This window comes from Protopterus annectens, chromosome 3.part1, assembly GCF_019279795.1.
Source record: "Protopterus annectens isolate FY-2018-M chromosome 3.part1, PAN1.0, whole genome shotgun sequence".
NCBI classification, from domain to species: Eukaryota; Metazoa; Chordata; order Ceratodontiformes; family Protopteridae; genus Protopterus; species Protopterus annectens.
This window is the reverse complement of record NC_056732.1, coordinates 1,889,602,185-1,889,617,508: the sequence shown is the minus strand read 5'-3', so window position 1 is coordinate 1,889,617,508 and position 15,324 is coordinate 1,889,602,185. Positions and strand designations below refer to the sequence as shown.

At 39.5% G+C, this 15,324-nt stretch overlaps 1 long non-coding RNA gene across 1 annotated transcript in view; it reads right to left on the bottom strand.

The window, feature by feature from the left end:
* LOC122798806 overlaps positions 1-6,156 on the bottom strand; it is a 217,589-nt gene extending 211,433 nt beyond the window's left edge. Inside the window, exon 1 of the long non-coding RNA XR_006364306.1 lies at positions 5,599-6,156. This is a non-coding gene — a long non-coding RNA (uncharacterized LOC122798806). The remainder of the gene's footprint in view (positions 1-5,598) is intronic.
* Positions 6,157-15,324: the final 9,168 nt, after the last annotated feature.

Genomic DNA, 15,324 nt, shown 5'->3' with positions numbered 1-15,324 from the left:
ACTTGAGAAACATGCAATTTGACTAAAAAGAAGATTAAGCAGCAGATGAATAGTTCATAAGCAAGAAATTAATGTTTGTATTTGAGAGTGTATGTGTGTGTGTGTGTGTGTGTGTGTGTGTGTGTGTGTGTGTGTGTGTGTGTGTGTGTGTAGGTCCCTATCACTTCACTGAAGTTTCAAAACTTTGAATTTCATACGGTTGGGACCATATGACCAAAGTTATGAAACTTCAAACGTTTTGAATGGAGATCACTATATGATGCAGATAAAAGTACTTCTAATATCAATAAGGTTGTCAGTAGTAGACATGCTGCACCCAGCATGCAAAATTCATATCAGACATATAGACCCACATATATTGAGGCACCTCCATGTAACTTTCCTAAATGACAAAGACCTCCAAGACAAAGTACACATAAGAAATACCCTCAGCAGCCTCAAACATACACTTTAAAAACAACACGCACATCAGCACATAGACCTACATCTCAAGGAACCTCTACCTCTAAGCCCAAAAGGCAAGTCATCAAATCCAACATTCTAGTCATTGGAGAACCCATTGTGAGACACACTGATGTCCCTCTCACCAGGCTGAGTAAGGAGAAAGTTAGTCAGTTGCTTATCAGGGGTTAGGATCCGCCACATGCATTCAGGTCATTAATCACAGTCACCAATATGACTCAGTCATAGTCCATGTGGGAGTAAATGACCTGAGACGTACCTTTCTAGACTATATGAAAAGAGACATCATAGAACTTTTGGAATATGTGTCTCGGGCTGGTATGAGCCTAGGATTGAACAGCATTTTACTTTCTCCAAGGATAATGCCAAAATATGAACAAAAGATTATTAACTTTAATAATTGGCTCAGTTTCTGGTGTCATTCTAAGGGGGTGCAATATTTGTCAGCATGGACGAAGATGGTCAACAGGCCACACTGCTTTGTAAAGGATGGTCTACACCTCTCCCCTCTAGGCGTTTGAGTATTAGCTAAAACATTGTCTTCCCCCATAGTGCCTTTTTTAGGTAATGCCAAACTGAAAGTACTTTCAACATAGCAAATCAAAACCAAGAAAATCTAAAGGTATTACTGCTCAGTCCTAAGAGCCAAAACAAAACCTCCACTCCCTGAAAGCTCTCTTTACCCTAGAGAATACTGATAGCTGTGCCGTCTCAGACGTGGTTCAAAGCTGCCAGCACACCAGCAGTGCAAGGTTATAATGCCTTCCACACATTTAGACCAGCTATTCCACAGGCAGGGACTAAAGGTGGGGGTGTTTCTATTTACATCAAAAATTAAGATACTTCAAGGCTGGTCAAACAGGACAATGCACCCGAGTTACTCCATGTTCAAATCACCATAAGTAAAATCCAATACCACTTCTTTGCAAGCTATAGGTCCCCCCCTATGACCCAGGAAACCCATACCATATATTTAAACTTATTAGCAACACTAACCATCCAACCCAATACCATATTCATGGGTGACTTTAATTACCCCACTATTAACTGGCAATGCTATTCAACATCAAACGTGCATGCACAGAGATTCCTAGATTTTGTAAACACAAAGTCCCTGGACCAGATAGTCAATACACCAAATAGGGGTGCAACCATACTGGATGTGGTCCTCACTAATATGGGAGAGTGCTGCACCCCCCATACTGTAATGCCTTCCCTGGTAAGATGAGACCACAAAATTATCTCCTTTGAAGTACAAATAAAACCTGGACCGCCAGGTAAACCGGGAATATTCAGGAACTATTCTAAGACTAACCTCCTGCTATTGAGAACCTGGCAAAATGTCAAGCTCCTATAAACCTTGAGAATACTTCTCTCTATGCAGAACTGTTCACAGAAACACTGTACAAGCATGCCAATAGGTTTATAGAGGCAGCTGCACCCACCAGGAAGAAGTACAGAACTCACTCAAAAAACAAGCCACCCTGGTAGAGTCACAAAATCAATTCTATGTATAACAGAAGGAAAAAATATGGCAAAAATTAGGAGGTGCAGCACCCAGCAGGATAAAAGCACTCTCATTAAACTAAACCAACAACTCAGAGGACAAATAAAGTCTACCAAAGCCAAATTTGAGGTAGGTTTGGCCTCACAGGCCAAAGACAGCCACAAAGCATTTTTTAGCTATGTCCGCAACCTCAAAGGCAATACACAGTTGTGTGCAGAGCTCATTGTAAATGGAGCCACCTATATTGAGCCAGAACACATAGCAAACCTCCTGGCTGATAAATTCAGCTCCAATTTTATTCCTCTCTCTCCCCCTCAACCTTTCCTCAGGAAATATCATCAAATATAACTCCCCCTACTATCACTAGGGAACAAGTCCTTAATGCTCTTTCTAAGACCAAAAAATGGGCCCAGACAATACCCCAGGATGCCTTCTAAATAGCTTGAAACATGACCTATCAGGGCCTCTGGAATTACTATTTAACTGTAGCCTCCAAACAGGCTTCATGCCTCATGAATGGACAATGGCAACAGTCATCCCTCTGCAGAAAAGTGGGCTACATACAGACCCTGGAAACTACAGACCCATAAGTCTCCCCAGTCTTATATGTAAAGCCATGGATAGAATTATCATAGAGATAATCAACAGAAGTATAGTAAACTCCAGACACTGGACCCAACCAAGTTTATTTTCATAAAGGGCAGCTGATGTCTACTCATCCTGGTGGACTCCTTTGAAACGGTCACCAAAGCAATGGATGAGGGCAAATCATTCACACTGCCTACCTTGATCTTGCCAAGGCATTTGACACAATATCCCACTCCTGCATTGTTGACAAACTCAAGAGGTTAGGTATAAACCCGTATGTCACCCAGTGGATAGCGAAATGCCTCACAGACAGGATCCAGGAAGAACTGGGGAGTCCACCTCTACAAAGAGGCCAGTTACAAGTGGAGGCCCACGCATCAGTCCTTGGACCGCTCCTTTTTGGCATTTACTTCTCAAAAGTCAAGGCCAATGTCAGTGGTCTCTGCCTGACTACATTTGCAGACTATTGCAAATTAGGAGTGGTCTTTGAATATTATACTGAACAAACATGTGAAGACATTCGCCATTAAATCTGCTCAGTGCTTACATGCACGGTACAGAAATCCAAAGTACATAATTTTGAAATGTATGTGCATATTTATTAGGTGTAGCTGTTGGTGTTACCTACATTAAAAAAAAAAAAAAAACAGAAGCGGAATACAATATATTTTTAAAAGTACATTTTAAGAAAGATTCATCTGTTATTCTATCACTGTTCATTGTGTACCAATATTATGCCATAGTGTACAATTGGAAATACTAAATGCCTCATGCTTCTCATTACAGCCAGAGTGCAACTCACTCGAGGCATAAACATAAGCAGCAGTGACGTGGTAGAAAAATGCACTTTCACGGTGATTCTGTAACGCGGCAAGCACCCCCCCCCCCCCCTTACAAAAGCAATTGATGCTATTACAGGGAGGGTGGCACTCCCGGCCAAACAAATTACTACAAAACAAATGTAGTGTAGAAACAAGGGGGTGCAGGGGGCTCACCCCTATGTGACACCAATTCCTGTACCTACTAACTTTACTCCCCAGTATTCATCATCTAATGAATATTCACGTTATAATCTGCATGGCTTGATTATCATGCAACGTCACACAGGATTGCTATGTCAATCATGGAGGCGACACCCATTCCTGTGAGAAAATAATGGTGGGGTAATATAATACAACGCCAACTTCTGGGTACTTGCGTATTATCGCATCCACATTTGGAATGATATGAAACTCGAACGCATGGCATTGCTGACTGACTGCAGTACTCTGTGATTTAAATGACTATAGGATTACCACCTGTCCCACTTTCAGAGGGACAGTCCCTCTTTGGGCAGTTGTGACCTGCATAAAAATTGAAAAAATAGCAAATGCCCTGAGATACTAGGATAAACAATTTCCTACATTTAATGTAATAGTTGCATAAAACAGTTACTCTGTTTCTGAAACACCTAAATGTTATAAGAATCAGAATAAGCAACTAAATGCTACAAGAATAAGCGTTTATTTAGGCAAAAAAGTGAAGTTCTGTTGTTTGTATTGTTAGTGGGTATGTTTTGCCTTGCAAAATCTGACATTTGTACAAAAAATACCCTAATTTGGGCATTTGAAAAGGTGGCAACCTCCTACGGATATTGGCAAGACAGGTTTATAAAGCTTTATAAAGTAAACAAGGTACTTTTCCGTTATCGGGGCAACAGATGTAATGATCGGTTGGAATGTTACCACGCTGTCACCTTTGAAAATATTTAGAAGATGCACATTTTTCTTCAGTTTCTTACTGGATTAAATACTTGAAAATTGTCCCTAATGGGGAGCATTGGTCCATCATTATTTTGACTTTGTCTGGCTGTGGAGGGAAGAAGTTTATTGCTTCATAGAATTGTTGGCGAAACACATATACAAATGACAGTAAAACACTGTTTTAATGTAATGATGAAACAAAGATGTTCCCAGTACAGCAGTTTCACAGACTCCTGATATAGTGCAGTGGAGCTGCTTTTTTGGTCTGACGAATAAAGAACAGCGGGGGGGTTTCACCTGACAAGGGGCAAACTGCACTGTGATATTATGATGAACGGCATTAAATCTGCTGAAGTTTGCATCACCGTTGCTCTGTAGCAGCACTTGCGTAGTTTTTAAACATTTAAATGGATTGACTGACTGCAAAAGCTGCGCTGTCTGTGCTACTGTCTTAAAATATCTGTGTGTTAAGTTGGACTTTTTCGCAGTTTGGCTGACAATTTACAGCTGTTGCCTTCGCGGGTTACCTTTGTCTCGGTAACTGTTGCTGCCTTGTTGTTTGTCTGCTGCTTCACTTTAAGGTGGTTAAAAGCTGTGATGCCTGCACATTTCTAATTAAATAATACATCCGGTGACACTCCGAAAGGAAAGTATAACTTTTAGTAAGTACATCCACAGCAGCACTGTAATCATTGTGGCAGCGGGCTGACATTCCATCTGCTCATTACATCTGTTGCCCCAATAACGGAAAAGTCCCAAAAATAAATAACATTGTAATAAATCACTTCTGAGAAAACAATGTCGGTAATACCTGAAGGACATGTCTATATTTCAACAGAAAGTCGGTTGCGGTAATACGTAAGTACCAGTTTTTGTATACCTGTCTGATCCCTGTTAAGACATGAAGGATGCTTGTCGGTTCCAGCTCGATGTATTTCAACAAAGTGTATCACAGCTGGAGAAGGCACATAGCTCTCAACCCTCCAGCTCCAAAATGAGGAACAAATGGGCAAAATGTGGAACACATGCTAATGGCTTACTGACAACTTCAACTAGGAAGGTCATAGGATGGTTAAAATATGCTGGTTTTACTCATAAAAAAAATCCCTTAATGAATTCATATGATTAATTTCTATTTACCATGGATTTCACTTAAGAACATTCCTAACACTTAATGTGTGATAGACTCTTTCAATGTGGAACTTCGAGGAACATGAACTTTTTAAGACCCCAAATGAGGTACGTTCCTCGTAATGAGGTACACTTGAGAGGTATGCATACACCGGGGGAGCTGCTTACCTGGAAAACACGAATAAAATCCAACGCAATAGATTTTCATTCAGAATTTAAAACAGTTTCAAAACGGCACGACCTGCGTCAAGTAACTCCAAGGCGCTGCACACTTTTTTAAGATAGGCAATCACTGTTTCACCCAACGACGGACTTGCAGTCTCTCCGTCTCTTGGGGTTTCACCAGGTGAAAACCATTCGTCTCTTGCCTCAAGACCAGCTCTTACAAAACGCAGTGTAGGAGGAACAGCCGGAGGTACTTTTCGTAACACAGGACTAGTACGTGTCCACACCTGACTCACCGTGCGGTACGTAAATCGTACTACCCGGTTAACACTTCGTACCGCGGAAGCGGCAAACCTTGCGACACAGGACCACCACGACATTTCCGTTGCTTTGTCTGGAATAGAAGGGAACCGGAATGCTATATTATATATACCAGGTAATGGGACTGGGTGGCACAGATGAGTGTCGGTGACCCGTAGGGAGTTGGCACTGACAAACCAGTGTAACAACACTACTTCCACCTTGTCATAAACCTATTTATCTTTCATGCCCTACAGCTGCCTCATTCCGTACTGAAACTATTTCACAGGTGACATTAAAGGAATTTAAACAATCACTTCACTTTACATCACCACCCTCATCGGGAAACAAACATTCTCCAACAAGGTGTCAATGTACAATTAATGCCCAATTAAATGGGTTCACCGCTTCTTGGCTTATCAAACTGCCTTGGAGCTCGGAATGCAAAAAAAAACAAACAAACAAACAAAAAAAAAAAACAGCAGCCATTACTTTACACTCATAGGTTCATAGGTAGGTACTAGGCTATCTGCCCGAGGGCTTATGTACGCCTAGCCAACAAGGTTCTCTGGCTTACGCCACCCAACAAAGTTATTTTCCTGTGCCACTATCCAGCAGAGCCACAAAACTGATCCCCGGGCTGTATTTCCCGTCCACTCATCAAGATTTTTCTTGAAGAGTGCTAATGAAGAACTTTGCTTGACATAGATGGATAGCCTGTTCCAGAGTATAAAAGGGAATCAAAACGTACACCTTGTGATTGAAAGGCATATACCTTAACCACTCTACCACTTGACATTTAGTATGAGAGAAATTAATTTCAAAAATTCAACCGTATTATTCAAATAGATAAAGAAGTTATTCAACTCTTCACCATTACCATGCTAAACTATAAAAATATTGTCCACACAACACTTATAGAATAAAATATTAGTGGCGTACACATTTTTTTCACCATGTACATTAATTTCTTCCCATTTACTCAAACTCTAATTAGCATACATGTTGGCTATTGCAGTACCCATAGCCATTCCTGATACTTGAGTAAAAGTAAAAATATTATTCTCTAATACCAGTTCCAAAAGTTCACAATAAGTTTCAGTTGCTCTGGTAGAGTATTGACCACATTCCTGCAAAATTTCTCTTACACTTTCAATCCGATATCTATTGGGATGACTGTGAAAAGTGATTTTGTGTCCAGGGTTACTGATAGAAAACAGGTATGAGTATTGGTAGTATACCAGTTGTGTAGCTGGATTAGAAAGTCACCAATATACTTAATATAACTGGGTACATATCTTAAAAAACCTTTTAATATGTCCTGTAAGTAGAGCGATAAAGGATCTGTTGCACACCTTCTCCCAGAGACTATAGGTGTCTTTGGTGGTCTATGGAGAGATTTGTGTATTTTTGGGAGGCCATATAAAGCAGGGATAGTCAGGCATGGTACATTCAAAAAATAAAAAGTACCAATATCTATGTCATTCATTATCTGTAGATCATAGATAGATATATTCATTTTGCTAATCATTTCATTTACTTCCTTACTACTAATTAACTTAAAAATGTGCACATTTAAAAGCAAATCATTCATTGTTAACAGGTAATCGCGTGTTCATCAGCACACTGGCACCCATTTATCTGCTTCTTTAATTATTATAGTCTCATTCTTCTGCAAAGACTTAAGTGCATCAAATTCATCAACAGTTAAATTACAGAATTTCTTAAATGCTCTCATCATAAAATTCACAAATCTGTTTTTTACAAATGTTATTAAATACACTAACAACAGGATCACTTACAGGAATAACCGTACTAGTTCTTTTGTGGAGACTACTCAAAGGAACATTAATATCTTTAAAAATATTTTTTAGATCCAAGTTACGTGGAAACAAGTTCAAGTCCGTTACAGTATTCACAATATAATCAGCATCAGCTGGTACAAACTTAGTTCCATGAGATAACAAAGATAATTTGGCATTTGAAAGTATATATTTCGATAAATTAACAATGAAAGACTATTTCACCGGCATATTATAGTTACTGCGGCAGTTAGTATTAATGGAAGTTACTACTGTTTTGTAACTCTGCTCCTGGTTACCGGGGCATTCCTTGCCCTGCCTCCAGATTTGGAGTGCTTCCTCGACGAGTTGCGACCCTGTGCTGTTATCTGCCCGGGTAGATTTATCCGCACATACCGATTGCCTTCTAAAAAGAAGAGGAAGAGCACAAGTTATTCATTGCGCCTTTATTCTGTGTGTTCTCCTTCGTTGGACACACTCATGAGTCCAACACAGTCACTGTCTTCGCTGAAAGCTCTCCAGGTTGAGCTCAGGGCATCTCCATATCATCTCTGTCTCCATCCAGGTGGTTGGCGGAATATGTACGGTCCACTGAGGATTCACTTCCTACTAATGGCTGTTGGTTGGTTAATGGCTCGAATGAGTCCAAATCATACATTGAGACTCGTTTGTTTCGTGAATTAGTAGGAAAACAAGCACTACTTTTTGTTGACCGGGAAAGTCCGACTAGGTTGCATAGATCCTGTTTTCAGTGGAGGCCCGGGGAGAAACGCTCCAAAAGCATGTCTTTAGAATGTGGAAGGAAACTGGAGTACCCGGAGGAAACCCACACGAACACAGGGAGAACATGCAAACTCCACACAGAAGGCACCCCAGCTGGGAATTGAACCGAAGAACCTCATGCTGTGAGGTGACAGCATTAACCGCTGCACCACTGCGCCGCCCACGTTTCGGCCAGGAGAAAATATGACTACTACTGAAATCATTTATATCTCGTTGCAGTTTTTTCGTTTTAGTATTTTCCAGTTGCTTGTCATAGTCTTTTAGTCTCCCCAACATAGCATCACATAGAGAAGCATTCTCATTAAATGCTATTGTACATGCAACCTGCTTCTCCAGAGCATTAATTTCTACACACAATTCACTTTCTTTAGAAGTGAAGAACTCATTAATTAGGTGCATCATGGTTGTATTACTCACTCTTGTACTCGTCATTGTATTCAAGCGACTTGTGCTATGATTCAAGTACTAGAACACAAAGTAAACAACTATAAGAGGTTGCAGTAGCAATATTTTAGTTTTCATGCATATCTGGACTTGGGTATTGTACCACAGGGGTTATGTGTTTTAAATATACCCTTGTATGGCAATCCCTATCCTGAACTTCTGAAAAAGTGACAAGAATGAATATAAACTTAGGCTTAAGTTATATGCGCCTAATAGACAAATTATTTTTTATAAAGGTGAATGAGAAGTCTATCTTAAGTATATATATATATATATATATATATATATATATATATATATATATATATATATATACACACACACACACACACACACACACACACACACACACACACACCCATACTGTATGCCTTTAAATGTGGATTGTTTCTCTCACCTACTACACATGTAAATAAAGCATTCTGGGCAGAGGAAAATAATAACTAGTCACATCTTTCTTCCATGTCAGCATGTGGATAAGTGCTTTACACAGCCAACTAATTAATAAAATTCCTTAAACGCATAAAAGCAATACAGCCAGCCACATTAATTAATTCTGTGAAAAGTTCATCTTAGCCCATTACTTTTAATGGGCGAGACCGTGTTACATGCAAACATTAACAGTGTTACGCAGACAGGCAATGCTGGGAGGTGCTTGTGTGTGCGCTGAAGTGCAGCATCAGCAATCCAGCCATCTGCTGTGATAACACAACACTTAATCTTCTACACCGAAGCCGAATGTGCTGATGATTTCCAAAATGGCTGCACACTAAGTAACAATTTAATTTCAGCTCTCCCACTGTGAAAACAGAAACTCAGAAAACACAGCCAATGCATTTGTCTTTTTGGGTAAATTTCAGTAACGGGCTAGTAACTGCACTGCCTGGATGCCAGCAAAAAAGAAATTCAGAGAACCCAAAAGAAAATCAATCACAAAACATGAGAAAATACTGATGGGAAAGAAATCTGCAGCTGTTCATCTTTTTGAAATATTTTTATTGAGCATTTTTATATTGATCAAAACAAATTAAATACTGAAGGAATATACTGACTCAAATAACAAAAGGCTGAAAAATGGAAGAAGCTTTAAACGGGTCTGTAATGTCTTTCAATTTGAATGATCTTACAGATAAATATAAAAAAGAAAGAGTAGTGAACTATATTAAAATGTAGAGTGCGAATAGTTATGCTACAGGAACACAGCTGGAAAGAACTGAACATGTGAATTTGATAAGGAAAGGTTTTCAGGATGTATTTTCAGTGGAATATCATTGGAAAGGAAAAGAGGATACTTGTATTAATTGCAAGAGTAGATCCAACAGTGATGGAATATGGAAAAATATAGTAATGGAAGATGCATAGAACTAAGGGGCTACTGGGTAGGGAGGACGATTACACTGTCATGCATTTACATTCCATCTAAAACTGCTGTAATGCAGCTTAAGAAAATTCTGGGAGAAATAATCGGCTTTCTGCAAGGAATATTACTTATAGTGGAGACTGTTGTGATGACCTACCACTGGACCAGTAATCAAGGAGCCTTAATCCTCACTACTGGCAACAGTGGTGGAAGTACACTGGGAGGATAGCAAGTGCACACACATAGTATTTCCAGATGCAGCTCTCTGCATCAAGTGCTATTTCTCATAAGTGCACACAGAGCCAGTCAGTCCAGGGCTGGTTTCTATCTCTTTCTCCAGATCCCAGTAAGACAGGTATAGAGTTGAGATCTCAGCCGAGTGGCCAAGCCAAGACTCCCAGCACCCTCTCTGCCCAACCAGTGCTTCATGTCCCTGCCCAAGTAGCTGACACACTTTTTGAGGTTTGATTTATACACACACATACACACACCTGGGAAAGGCTGGCACAGGTTTACTAGCTACACCCCGTTTTGTCCCAGACTATAAGGTAGTTATCACTGCCACCAGCCAACTCCTTATTAGTGACTTTACAGCCCTTAACAAAGGGTATCCAATCTTACTGTGTAATGTTACTATTAATATAAATGATAGTTTGACCAAGAGCAAGGGTATTAGGACCGGCCTACACAGTGTCACCAAATAAATATGAAAGTACTGTCGGAACTTAAATGTCTCTACACAGATCAGCCATTGAAAGGATTAAAGATATTTAATAATAATTAATAAAAGAACAAGATAATACTAAATATATATTTACAGTGACATCAGAGTTCAAAATCACAGGAAATATTTAAAACAACATAGCAGGACAGTCTCAAATAAAAAAAATAAAAATATCTATACCAAATTTTGCTATATTCCTGACTACATCTAACAGAATTACTATACCCTAGTTAACTTACTTAAGAGCAAGGCAGATGTGGGGAATGAATCTTCTAGTTGTTGTCAGGTCCAGGATAGAATACAGAATGCCAGCTTGCTAAAGTTTATATCTGTATTAGAAGCAGTATTTAGAACACATCTAGAGCCTGTTTACTGCATTTCCTGTGTTGCACTTAATTTAAAATAGTTTTCTTCTCTTAAAACTGCATTTTACCTGACTTTGGCCTAGCACTCAAGTGTGGGGTCATTTATTGCACTGTTGTGAATATTTCACTACTTGTGTATCTCTGCTACCTTTAAACTAAAACAAAAAAGAACAAAAAGAAATCTTGCTTTTTTCCCACTTTCTGAAATTTACAAAAGTTCAGTTACAGATTTGCTGTTCTGAACTGTTTGTAAGTTCCTTGGAGGCCAGTGCTTGCTTGAACTAAAGGGAAGACTCTGTGTTCACCAGTGGCAGTGGTTAACACTGAACAGCCTGCCTGTCCCTGTAGGAGTGGTTACTGCCTAGAAGCTATAGTTTTATTGGCCACTTTGGGTCAATTCTAAACTCCTTGATCTCTATCTCTTAAAACCCTGCAACCCTATTTTAGCGCGGTCTTGTGCACAGAACAGCATCGGGCAGTGCCGCTTAAACTATTCCCGGCTCCACAAAGTCTACTCTTCACTTTTTCTCTTAGAACTGCTCTAAATCTCAAATTAAGCACTATTTTCTCATTCTAAAGCCCTGCACTTGCTCGTATAAGTAATCTCATAGGTAAACACAAACTAAAGCACTACATCCTCTTATATTCCTTCAAAGCACTTGCTTCCTATTGGTTCTTTCTGATCAGTCAATAAGTAGTTCCCTATATTATTCAGGCATGTCCAAAGGTCAGTTTCAAGTTTACTCTCCAGTCCAGCTGGTGAATCTGGGAATCTTGAGGCAATGTTACAACTGCCTTATGTATACAGACCACCCTCTCCTCCTCCCAACAAACTCAAATATATGTGAGAGATGCAACTATATAGCCAAACTGGAGGCTAAGCTCTCTCAACCCAGTACAGGCACAGCCTGTCAGGAGGAGAAGGTAACCACACACACCACAAATCCAGTCTCACATAGATCTATCGCATCAGCAAACCAAACACATAAACACACAAAAACATACTCGGAGGCTCTAAATAAAAATATGCCTAAGCAGCAGAGAGCTCCAAAGCAGACATGCAAGCAACACCTACCACGAAACAATATCCACATTGCACATAGCTCACAAAGTCAGTGTGCCACACAGTCACAGCCCTTAAGGCTAAACAACATATTATTTTTATTTATTTTATTTTTTTTTTTTTTTATTTTACATTTGTTGACCGGGCTAGTCTAACTGGATACATGTCCATTTTCAGTAGAGGCCCGAGGAGAAAAGCTCCACTGTAACAGTCTATGGTAACAAACTTAAGAAAAAAAAATATATATACAAGAGTTTAACTAAAACTACTAAGCAGGAGTTAGTAACTAATTAGAATACAGAACAACAGAACAATTCAAAAACACACAGCAATACGAGCAGTGTTATAATACAGAATAAAAAAAATATATATATATATTTTTTTTTTTTTTTTTTTTTTAAGCATCTTAGAGGTGATAGGGGGTAAAACATAAGCAAAGTAAGTAGTTGTAATAGGTAAAATCATAAGAAAGAGGAAGTCACAAGCTGAATAGAGTCAAGGGAAAAAAGAAATTGAGGTGGTGGGAGGAGTGGTATCAGCTAGATGGAGACAAGGCAGAGTGAGAGAAGGAGAAATGCTGCTTATCTATATGATGGGTTTGTACAGTGCAGATAGAGGTGTTTGGAAAAGAGGTGGAAAGATGTGGAAGTAGAAAGAGAGTCAGTCAGGGAAGAGCAAGGGCAGTGCCAATGTGATTTGATGTCGGTCTTTAAATGTTTCTTGAAGAGGTGTTGAGGTCAAGGTAGTAAGTTCACAAGTGAGCTTGTTCCAGTGTGTACCCACAGCATTTGAGAAAAGGGAGTCACCTGCTTTGTTCTGAGATTTACATGTGGCTACTAGAAGTTTATTAGCTGAGCGTAGGTTAGAGAGATTTTTATAGGGGGAAATAAGAGTATTAAGAATAGGTGTATTAGAAGGGAAGTGGAGTATCCTGTGGGTAATAGTCAGTTGTTGGAGTAGAATGAGATTTTGCAGTTCAAGCCAACCTAGTTGTCTGAGATTTAAACAATGATGAGTCCTATATGGGGCACTTGTAGCAAACCTGACAATGTTGTGGTAGGATGAGGCTAGTTTTGATAGGTTTGTTTTTGATAGGTTAATAAAGGTTGGAGAGGCATACAGTAGTGTTGAGATGAGATGTGTTTGAGCTAAGGATATCCTAGTCTCTGGTGTGAGAAATTGTTTAAGTCTATAGAGTGCACCTATTTTTTTGTTAACTGTTTTTATTGTTAAATTGATGTGAGCATCAAAGTTTAGTTGATTATCTATTGTCACACCAAGCAGTTTTGTAGTGCTGTCGGGTGATATAATTGTGCCATTGTTAGAGACAATAGTAAAGGAAATTGGGATGGACTTATAAGTTGGAGTAATCAATAGTAACTTAGTTTTTTTAGGATTAAGGAGGAGACAGATGTGTTTGAACCAATTTTCTGCTGCAGTAAAAACATTTTGGGTACATGAATGTAGTTCAGCAGGAGACATTGCAGTGCAGATGAGGGTAGAGTCATCTGCATACTGAATGCAAGTGGAGGATGGGAGGGAGGTATTCAGATTATTAATAAAGATGGAGAAGAGGAGGGGACCTAGAATAGAGCCTTGTGGGACTCCAATGGAGACTGGGAGCTGGGAGGATAAATGACCATCCCAGAGTACTGCTTGTTGTCTATTTGACAGGTAGGAGTTGAACCACAGAATAGCCATTGTGTCAAGAGAAAGGGATTTAAGCATATCAATCAGGAGATGGTGATTAACCATATCGAATGCTTTGAGAGGTCAAGAAATAATGCAGATGAATATAGATTATTGTTGCGATTTTTGTTGATGGTGTCTGTAAAGGAGAGAAGGGCAGTGGTGGTACTATGGAATGGTCTAAAGCCGTGCTGTGAGTCAGCAAGTAGGTTATTATGGAGAAGGTGTTCTAGAAGTTGTTGTTGGACACATCGTTCCATAATTTTAGCTAGAGGAGAGAGTAGGGCTATAGGACGGTAGTTTGAAAGTTCAGTTGTATTTCCCCTTTATGTAAGGGGATGATATGGGAGATTTTCCAGAGAGATGGAATAGTGGATTCGGTTATGGTTCTGTTTATTAAGATGGAGACTGGGAATGCTAGTACCTTTGCAGCTAGCTGCAGATACTCTGCTGGCAGTTTGTCTGCTGAGGGGTACAAGGTTTAAGTTTTTGGAGTTGGTTGTGAATGAAGGCTGTGGATACTGTGTTGAACTTTAAAGAGGGTATTTTATTATTAGGAGGGTTGAGTTCAAGGGTTGTTGGTGGAGTTAAGGTGTTGGCAAGAGAGGTGACTGTTTCTGAGAAGAAGTTATTTATGATGTCAGCAATTTTATTAGGAGGGTCTGAGTTAGGTTGGCAGGGGTGGGTGTTTTGGAGTTTCCAGGGTATAGGAGTTTCTTGATTCCAGACCAAAATTTTGAGGGTTCTGTTGGGGGTTTTGTTGAAATTTAAAGTTGAAGTTTTTTGTCAAGGAGTATAAGTTTCTTTGTGGTATTTCTAAGGTGTTTGAAATGTTGGTGGTCAGTGGGGTTTTGTGGTTCTCCATTTTGCCCAAAGTTTGTTTCTTAGTATCATTTTTGCTTGGTTTCTTTGGAAAGCCATGGAGCTGCTTTGGACCTTATTTTAATTTGGCGAGATGGGGCATGGCTGTCCAGAATTTGGAGGAATGTATTATTGAAATAAGTGACTGCCTCTTCAAGAGGAAGGTCTTTGAGAGGTGCCCAGTTGCAAGCTTTAAGTTCTAGGAGGAAGTTGGGAAGGCTAAAGTTTTTCTTACTACATAGTTCGATATACTGACTGCATAGGACTACTATATTTTGTTTGGAAATGTATGTAGGAGGTGGTCACTAATATTGTCAGGAGTATACCTGTTTTATATG